The sequence below is a fragment of the Biomphalaria glabrata genome, chromosome 1, assembly GCF_947242115.1.
Source record: "Biomphalaria glabrata chromosome 1, xgBioGlab47.1, whole genome shotgun sequence".
NCBI classification, from domain to species: Eukaryota; Metazoa; Mollusca; class Gastropoda; family Planorbidae; genus Biomphalaria; species Biomphalaria glabrata.
The window spans coordinates 46676709-46685714 of NC_074711.1; the positions used below are offsets into that span (position 1 = coordinate 46676709).

Below are 9006 nucleotides of genomic sequence, written 5' to 3' on the forward strand. Positions count from 1 at the left end.
GATTTTGCATTATTTCTAAACTTTGAAAACTAAAGATCATTACTTTTTCAAGACAGAAAAGATTGATGATTGATTGGGCGACTTCCTTTAGAGCTTGAAAAAGAGTTACGTACAGAAAAAAAAAAATATATTTATAGGTCTGTGAATTGATCAATCGTGGATAAGATTTCGTTTCCGGTCTCCAGTCTAGATATAATAACGAAATTGTGCCCAAGTCTAAGACCTATAAAGATTCTGTACTCGAGTCAAAGCAGACATTGTTCTGTGTAGACCTATTTGTGATGTCCTCTAGAGAAAAAACATCTGTGTGCCTATATTGCCCTATATCGTTGAGTTGCCTGCCTTAATTAAGTTATTACAGTATCAATCCCCTATATATATATATATGTACTTTTAATGTAAACAAGTTTAAAACGCGACGAGAATATAATAACAGTACGCTACTATCCAGTGGAGTGAACGTATTAATTTCTCTTCCTTTATATTAGGCTATAATACTTCTGCTTTTTTTATGCTTTAATCAACTTCAATGAGATTTTAATTGAAGTCATAATCTTAAGGGAGACTTCCTTGCACCAATCTCAATTTAGGAAACACAATTGCTACAGCTTCGATTTTAATTATTATTTATTTAGAGTATTTTAGAGAGAGATGTACATCTAGTCTATCGGTATTGAACATAAAAGGTTTACAAAGTTATTTTGTAAGTGGGTGAATGGGTTTATTTTACAATCTTGGGATTTTTTAATAAATTTTCTTGAATGGAAAAATTATAACAGCTCAGGTACAGACAACTCTAATTCTTTACTCCAGCAAGGTCATAGATACTACTTTCTAAATCCAGATCTAGATCTACACTCAGTTCAGTTAATTGAGTTAACATTTTAAAAAAAAATTATAAAGGTATTGTGCATGTTTTATTTTTCAAATTATAAAAAAACTAATTAGACTCTTTGTGTTTAAACCTATTCTATCCTAATTTCTAGACTTAGGTCTAGATTTTATCAAATTGTTCACAGCAATAAATGAATAGATCTATATTTAATTAATATTATTAATAATTATTAATAATATATTAATAATATTATAATGTAGGGAGGTGAAATAAAAAATTGATCTTTGAAAAAACAATTTTTCGTTAGTACATCATTAAAATACTTATAAAGAACTTTCCAATGGTGTTTAAATTATGACTGTATGTCTAATAGTAATAGTTAGAAAGTTATGATTTTTTTTGTGTCGTTTTGGCCTAACATTGTTGACATGGAATCGTCATGGAACAAGTAAGATGAGTCATCATGAAAGCGTCTCTCTCGCTAAGCCAGCGAGACACACCGCCCGCTCAAAAAGTTAAAAAGTTGGAATTGAGTTTCGTAGAGGATAAATCTACTTATTAAATTTAAATAAGAAATTTAATAGTAGATTTAGTATTCATAGTGAATTTCTAGCTCACAAATCTGATTTCATTTATATTTATGTACTTTACTTGTTTAAAATGTAAATATTGATGAAATAAACAAATTATCGGGTCTAGATCTACAAGAATTGTCAGAGAGGCGGAGACAAAATGGCGGCGTTCTGATGGCAGAAAATAACAAAATATTTAAAAAGTGGGATCAAAATCGTCTGAAACAATTATTTTTCAAATGCGCTTTATAATTCATGCGACGACGATTAATACATAAAATCTATTTGAATATATCCAGAATATTAGGCCTTACATGGCCTCCAGTGGTTTTACATTGATGACGAAATTTTCTTATCAAAATTCAGTAAATTCTGAAAATCCCATAGCCCCCAATGGTAAACCATATTTTCAAGTTTTTGAGCGATGCGACGGAGATATCGCGATAAAACTTGGTAGAATTATAGCCAGGCATGATATCTACCGTGGGAAAAAAAATGAATCATTGATCATTTTCCTGGACCCTGTATTGCTCAAAACAAAAAATGAGTATTTTTTATAATAAATGTAAAAATGAGAAATAACTTTTTAAAAAAGCCGTAATTAAGCGTTATATAGGCCATTGTCTAAAGTAATCGATAACACAACTTTAAAACTTCTCTTATTTCATTCAAAAGTGTACTAAATTTGCAAGTGTGGTTTATGTGAAAAAAAGTCAAAAACGCAATCTCAAGTTTATCGGTCATTTTTTACTTTCACACTTCCGCGTTTTTTGGCCTAGCTTTATTATGAATTTAAAGTTGAATTTAACTAATCTTGAATTAGATTAGATCTACTCCTGAACAGTGATCTACTCATGACCTAGACCTAGACTCTAGTTGAATTTATTAATATATAAGTTATAACTGAAAAGTAAACTTTAACGAATAAGTTCATTTATAAGTCTAAGTCACCAAAGCAATGCCAAAGGCAAATAGTTTCAGATACCAAATTTATGTCATTGACTCATTCCATTATGATTAGTTAAATATTAGTATACTAGTCACTACTTCTAGTCTAGTATTAATACTTTACTTTAAGATTCTAGTACATAATATAGGGATGTTAAATAAAAAAATTATCTTTGAAAAAACAATTTTTCGTTAGTACATTATTAAAATACTTTGAAAGAACTTTCCAATGGTGTATAAATTATGAATGTAAGTTAAACAGTTAGAAAGCTATGATTTTTTTGGAGGCGTTTTGACCTAACATTGGTTGACATGGAACAACGAAGATGAGAGCGTCTCGCTTGCTAAGCCAGCGAGACACACACCCCCCCTCAAAAAGTGAAAAAAGTTGGAATTGAGTTTCGTAGAGGATAAATCTACTTATTAAATAAGAAATTTAATAGTAGATCTAGTATTATAAGTAAATTTCTAGCTCACAAATCGGATTTCATTTATAATTATGAACTTCACTTGTTTAGAATGTAAAAATTGATAAAATAAACAAATTATCGGGTCTAGAGCTACAAGAAATGTCTGAGGGGTGTGGACAAAATGGCGGCATTGTGATGGGAGAAATTAACAAAATATTTAAAAAGTGGGATCAAAATCGCCTGAAACAATTTTTTTCAAATGCGCTTTAAAATAAAAAAAAAAAAAAAAGAAGCAACCAAAAAAACTCTTTAAAATCTATTTAGACCTATACATAATTGCTATATCTACTAGCCTATGCAAGTTTTTATTCTTAAAATAGTTTAGTTTTCAAAAAAAATTAAAAAATTAAAAATCCCATAGGGAGCAGTGCAAATTTATGCATCAACATTATAATCGATAACAATTAAAGTGAGCATGGTGTCGTGATAAAACTTGGCAGAAATATGGCCAGATATATATTCTATTAGCACAAAAAAAATCAAGTTCTAAAACGTAACCTGAAATCAGTATCAGTAAAAAGAAAAATACATATATACTTTCAAGTAAACAAAAAGTAAGAAAATACACATTTTTTTTTTTTTAAGTCCACATGAAAAAAGTGTTCCTCAATATAAAATGTATCCATATTCACCTCTTTTAGCCATGATTCCAATGGATTTAAAATCATAATCGATTTCAATTAAGAGCCTATGTACACAAAGTAAGAAAAAAACTATCTCAAAATTTGATGCCATTTTTTAACTTCCGGTCTTACGGATTTTCACATATCTACATAATACATATTAGTAGGGCCATGGCATAGGCCAGGGCCAGGGGCTATGTCCTATGGCTATGGGCCTTCAGTTTTAAAATAGTTTATTTACTTTTAAGTTAGATCTATAAACATGGGCAGATTTCACTGGTTCCAATTTTGAGCTTCCGGTGCATGTGTTGTCGCATTCTGTTGTGTCCAGTCCTGAGTTGAAAGATTAGACGTTGGTCATGTCGGGATAGCTTATAGTAAGCGTCATCTTTCTTGTGATTTGGATGGGAGCTCGTCCATTTCTCATTTATTTTATCTATAATTAATTTCTTCATTTCTTCTGGATAGAGTGCAGAGTTTACTTGTGAGTTTGTTCTCCTACTCTTGGCGAGTGTGTCAGCCTTCTCATTTCCTGCTAGTTGTATATGAGCTGGTATCCATTGAATAACAGTTTTTTAGCTGTTGTTGTTGAGCTTTGTAAGTGCTGTTCTGAGGTTTTTAATATAAGAGGAATCAGAGTTTTGCAAGCTTTGGAGGGTTGTTTTCGCATCTGTTAGAAAGACAATCTGACTGTGAGGGGAACTTGGATGATTTGCTAGCATGGTAGCAGCTAGTGCTAGTGCTTCCCTTTCTGCTCAGTGACTGTCAGAGAGCTCTCCAGTTGCAATGGATTTTTCTAGTTTTCCTCCATCTGGCCATTCGATAAGTATTCCAGCTCCTCCATTTGTGGTGGCTTTATGGAAAGAGCCATCCCGCATCCGTGTAAACTCTGATCCACTGATTGCTAGGGTAATTGGTATGTAGAAAACAGTTCACTATTTCCTTGAGCTCTGTTGGTCTGTAATCAGATTTTTTTTAATGTTTTCAATATGGTCCCTTATAGTAGGAAGAGGGCTTTCGTCCCAGGGTGGAGATTCATTATAGTGTATCGAGGATTCCAGAGTAATTTTTTCAAGTTGGTGTTTCTTTTTTAGGTTTAGAGATTCCTGTATGAAATTGGTCCTTTTGAGAGTTTTTTTTTTGTGCCAGTTTTGTGGATTTTTGTTCTGAGTGGGTGCCTCTCCAAGATTTCCAATTTAGTGAATTGGGAAAGGATTTTTATTTCTCTTTTTTCATCCAGAGAGATCAGGGCAGCAGTTTCCTCCATAGCTCTTATGGGTGTTGTTTTGATTGCTCCTGTCATTATCCTTAGACCAATATTTTGAACCTTGTCTATTTTTCTTAGGTTGGTTTGGGCTGCTGAGCCCCATGCTGTGGCACCATATTCTAGTACAGGTCTTACATAACTGGTATAGGTCTTTTTCAGGATGTTGTGATTAGCTCCCCAATCTGTGCCAGCTAATTTTTTCAAGAGGGATAGTCTCTGGATGCCTTTACTCTGTGTTTTATCTATTTGGTTTTTCCAGGTTAGTCTCGGGTCATAGGTGACTCCCAAGATATGTAGGGCTGTCATTTTTTTCTAAAGCTTCCTTATCTAATGTTAATTTTATTGTTTGTTGTTTTGTTGACAGTGAGAATATGGTAAATGTTGTCTTTTTTGTGTTGATGGACATGCCCCAGTCTTTGGACCAATTATTGAGTTTATCAAGAGCATCTTGTAATCGAAATTTCGATGTTCCTACATATTCTTTTGTGCTAATTAAGGCAAGGTCATCTGCATACATGCTGCTTTTAACTTTTCTTGATAGGTTTTTATTTAGATCGTTTATGAATATTAGGAAAAGTGTTGAGGATAGGACTCCTCCTTGAGGGATGCCATTTTTTATACTCACTGTGTGGTTTCTTTGTCCTTGCATGCAAACTAAGGCTTTTCTATTATTTAGGTATTCCTTTATCCAGTTGTACATTCTGTGGGATATGTGATGCTGTATTAGCTTGAGCAAGAGACCTTGTTCCCAGACTTTGTCAAATGCTTTTTCTAAGTCAACCCACACAATTGTTGTTGGTTTCTTTTCTTGAAAGCCGTCTTCTATTTCTTGTGTGATGAAAGCAATTTGATCTTCTGATGATCTGCCTTTTCTAAAGCCAGCCTGGGCTTCGGTGAGTAGGTTATTTGACTCAAGGATCCATGTCAGCCTTCTATTTATCACTCTTTCCATCAGTTTGCAATTACAGCTAGTGAGGCTGATGGGACGGTAGCTATCCAGTTTATTTCTTGGTTTGCCATGCTTTAGTATAGGGATCATAATGGCTTTTTTCCAGATGTTTGGAATTCTGCCAGATTTCCAGCTAGCATTGACTATTTGTAGCAGTTTTCTTTTGGTTTGAGGACCCAAGTGAAGAAGCATGTCATTTGATATTTTGTCTGGGCCCGGGGCTTGTTTTGGTTTGAGGACTTTTAGGGATTCATCTAGTTCCTTCATTTTAAGATTAGTGGTCATTCCCAAGGAGTAAGCTGGATTGTTTTCTTGGATTTCTGAGTTTACATCTTTATTTCTACTTTCATTAATTTGTATTTGTCCTACGCTTTGGAAAAACTTAATGAATTCATTTGCTGCTTCTTGGCCTTTCAGGGGTTTGTTGTCCTTTTCTATTACTATAGGAGTTGTTCTGTTTTCTTCCTGGTTGAGACATTTGGCTATAGGCCAGAGTTTGTGGCCATCTCTATCTACGTTTAGTTGTTCTGTTTTTTCATGCCAACTTTTCCTTATGGCGGAAAGGTAATTTTTCCTGAAAACTGCGTTAGCTGCTTTTAGATTTATGTTATTTTCTATACAAGGGTTATTTTCTAGTGTGTTTCTGGCTTCAATAGTGGCATTGTGGAGTTGTTGAAGGTGATCAGACCAGTTGGGGATATAATCTTTTCTTGCTCCTCTAGGAATTGATTCCTTAGCTGCTAGGAGGATTGCTTTGGAGAAAGCTGAGAATGACTTATTAACCTGATTTGATTTGCTGTTTATTGAAGTTGTGTATAGGTCTGTGAGTTTTGAGAATAGGTGCCAGTTGGCTTTTTTGTAGTTCCATCTGGGGATGGTGGAGTTTTCTGATATTTTGAAGGAGGTATCGATACTGATCAATATGGGTCTGTGTTCACTGGTGGCTAGCTGGTCTGCAACTTCTCTGGTGCACTTTTTGGATAAGTTGTCAGTTGCAAAGGCTAGATGTGGTTGATGTTAGCCAGGCTCTTGAGAAAAAGGTTGGTTTATCCTCAGGTTTATTAAGCAAGATAAGTCTGTTCTCTGCTTGCCATTCTTCAATTTCTTCTCCCCCTGGCATTTAGGTCTGGGTATCCCCAGCTCTGAGAGTGACTATTCATATCTCCTAAGATTAGACAGTCTTCTTGGTCAGGTATTTGTATGTGGTCAATCTCTATTTCCTTGTCTGGTGGGAAGTAGCAGTTAAATAGATTAATATTTCCATCTGGGAGAATTAGCTTAGTTCCCATTATTTCTGATTCTGAGGAGTTGGGCATAGTTATGTCTGTGGTAGGGATGTCATTTTTAATGAGGGTGAGGATTACTCCTTTGGGTCTGATTTGTCTATCTTGTCTGATGCAGGTGTAGCCTCTAATGGAGAAACGAAGATTACTGTTCAAATGAGTTTCTTGGATGCAAGCTACATCAATTTCTTTCTCATGCAGAAATATTTTTAGATCTTCTTTTTTCTTTTGGATGCCCTCTGCGTTCCATTGTAAGATTTTTAGACTTTTGGTCTTGGAGTGCTGGCCAGTAGTATTTACTTTCTTGTCCCTGCTCCTGGCTCCACAGGCAGAGATAGAAGAACCACCAGCTCGCTTGTGTGGGCTCCTTCGAGGCGGAGAGCCCGGCCCCCTATCTGAGCGGCGGGATTCCACAGGCAGGACGCCACATCTATTAGAATCGTTACTGAACTCCAACATAGATGAGGTTGCGTGTCAATGTGTTATGCGCCAAGAGGCCCATTGACTCCGACTTCAGCCTGCTTTTCTTTCTGGGTGTGCTCCCATAGCCTTTGATCGTCCAAGATCATCTGCAAGGCAGCAGGTGTTTATTTTGGAAGTTTTCTCTCCTAGATGAACTGCTGTCCCTAGCTAACGGGTTTCATCTACCCGGGTTTAGAGTTAGAGTCCCTATACTCGCTTTTTGCAATCATTTACCTGGATTTCTGAGATGTTTTTAGTAAATATTCTAACCACTGAAATACTTCACCTCATCCTCCATGACTGCAAACCAGTTGGTCCGCGGCTGTTCATTTGCTATTCACAGCTAACCCTTATATCTAAGGGTCTTTCCCCTATCCGCCACCTGGGGACGCACTTGGTAGAAGGTGGTAGCTCCCCCAAGATTGGATAATTGAAAGATACGCAATGAACATTGACTCAATATTAGATTGTCTTAAAAGTAATTCATAAAATAATTTTTTCATGGATTAACTCTAGATATTGTAACTATTGCATTTGGTTTTTCAATTTCAGTAGCCATAACAGCACTACATTACAATGGCTGGAGATTTTGTTCCTGAGTCAGAACTTAACCTGAAAGGCTGGCAAAGACACTTTAACTCGTACACATTAAGGGGCAGATTTAATGTAATTATAAACTTTGTTTCATTTCTTGTCTAAGTTTCAAATATTTTTGTAGACTGCCGGTACTAGATATCTTTTTAAATATTTTTTTCTATAGCTATCTTTTTTTCTTTTGTTGATATTAAATAGCAAGTGATATTATTTTGAAAAAAAAAATTTCATGAACTCTTGATGATCTTATACATTGTACCTATTTTATCGTGCTTAATTCGTACATTCTACAAACATGTCAATTTTGCAATTTTTTTTACAGTGGGTAGTTGCAACATATGGAACATTATTTGGTAGCTACTTTCTCTACAAACTATTAAAGAGAAAACCCAAAGCTGTGGAAATCAAGCATTGACAATGAAGTCTGTGTCTTCTGACAGTGTGGAACAGTTGCCTACAATGTACATTTGTCTAGCTTTTACTATACATCCTGCTTCATAGTGTTGTTGATTTTTTTTAAAACAAATTTATATGTATATTCATATTTTACAGCAGTTGATTTATTATAACAATTTATTTTTATTTTTTTGCTGTAGTTTCTTTGTTAAATTATGTACTATAGGTATTGTCAGATGTATAAAAAAAGAAATTAATGTTATTCCAAATACCAAAAAAAACTCTACAGATCTTGTGTAAAAGACTCATCAAATAAAGTACCGGTACTGTAATTGTGTAGTTTCACATGCTTTTTTCAGGTCTTTTCTTTCTATAGCCTCTATCGGGTTTGATCCCAACTCCCCGTATTTTCGTGCAGAATTTTTTTTTCTCTATCAGGTAGACCCCTACACTTCAATTCACATCCTAATAATGTTACTTAATTTAAAAAGAGAACTGAAAAATGCAAAAGATATAGGAAGAAGGGAAAAAGTACTTCCAGACCAATTCACTCATTCTAGTTTTAATCCAAGAACATCCAAAATAAGAGCACTCTCGTCTAATAATT

General features: G+C 34.7%; 1 long non-coding RNA gene across 1 annotated transcript; it reads left to right on the forward strand.

Annotated features, from left to right (window-relative positions):
- Positions 1–746: 746 nt before the first annotated feature.
- LOC106076284 (uncharacterized) lies at positions 747–8731 on the forward strand. Its single transcript, XR_008779631.1, has 3 exons — positions 747–903; positions 7962–8075; positions 8326–8731. It is a non-coding gene; the product is annotated as an uncharacterized LOC106076284 (long non-coding RNA).
- The last annotated feature ends 275 nt before the right edge of the window (positions 8732–9006 follow it).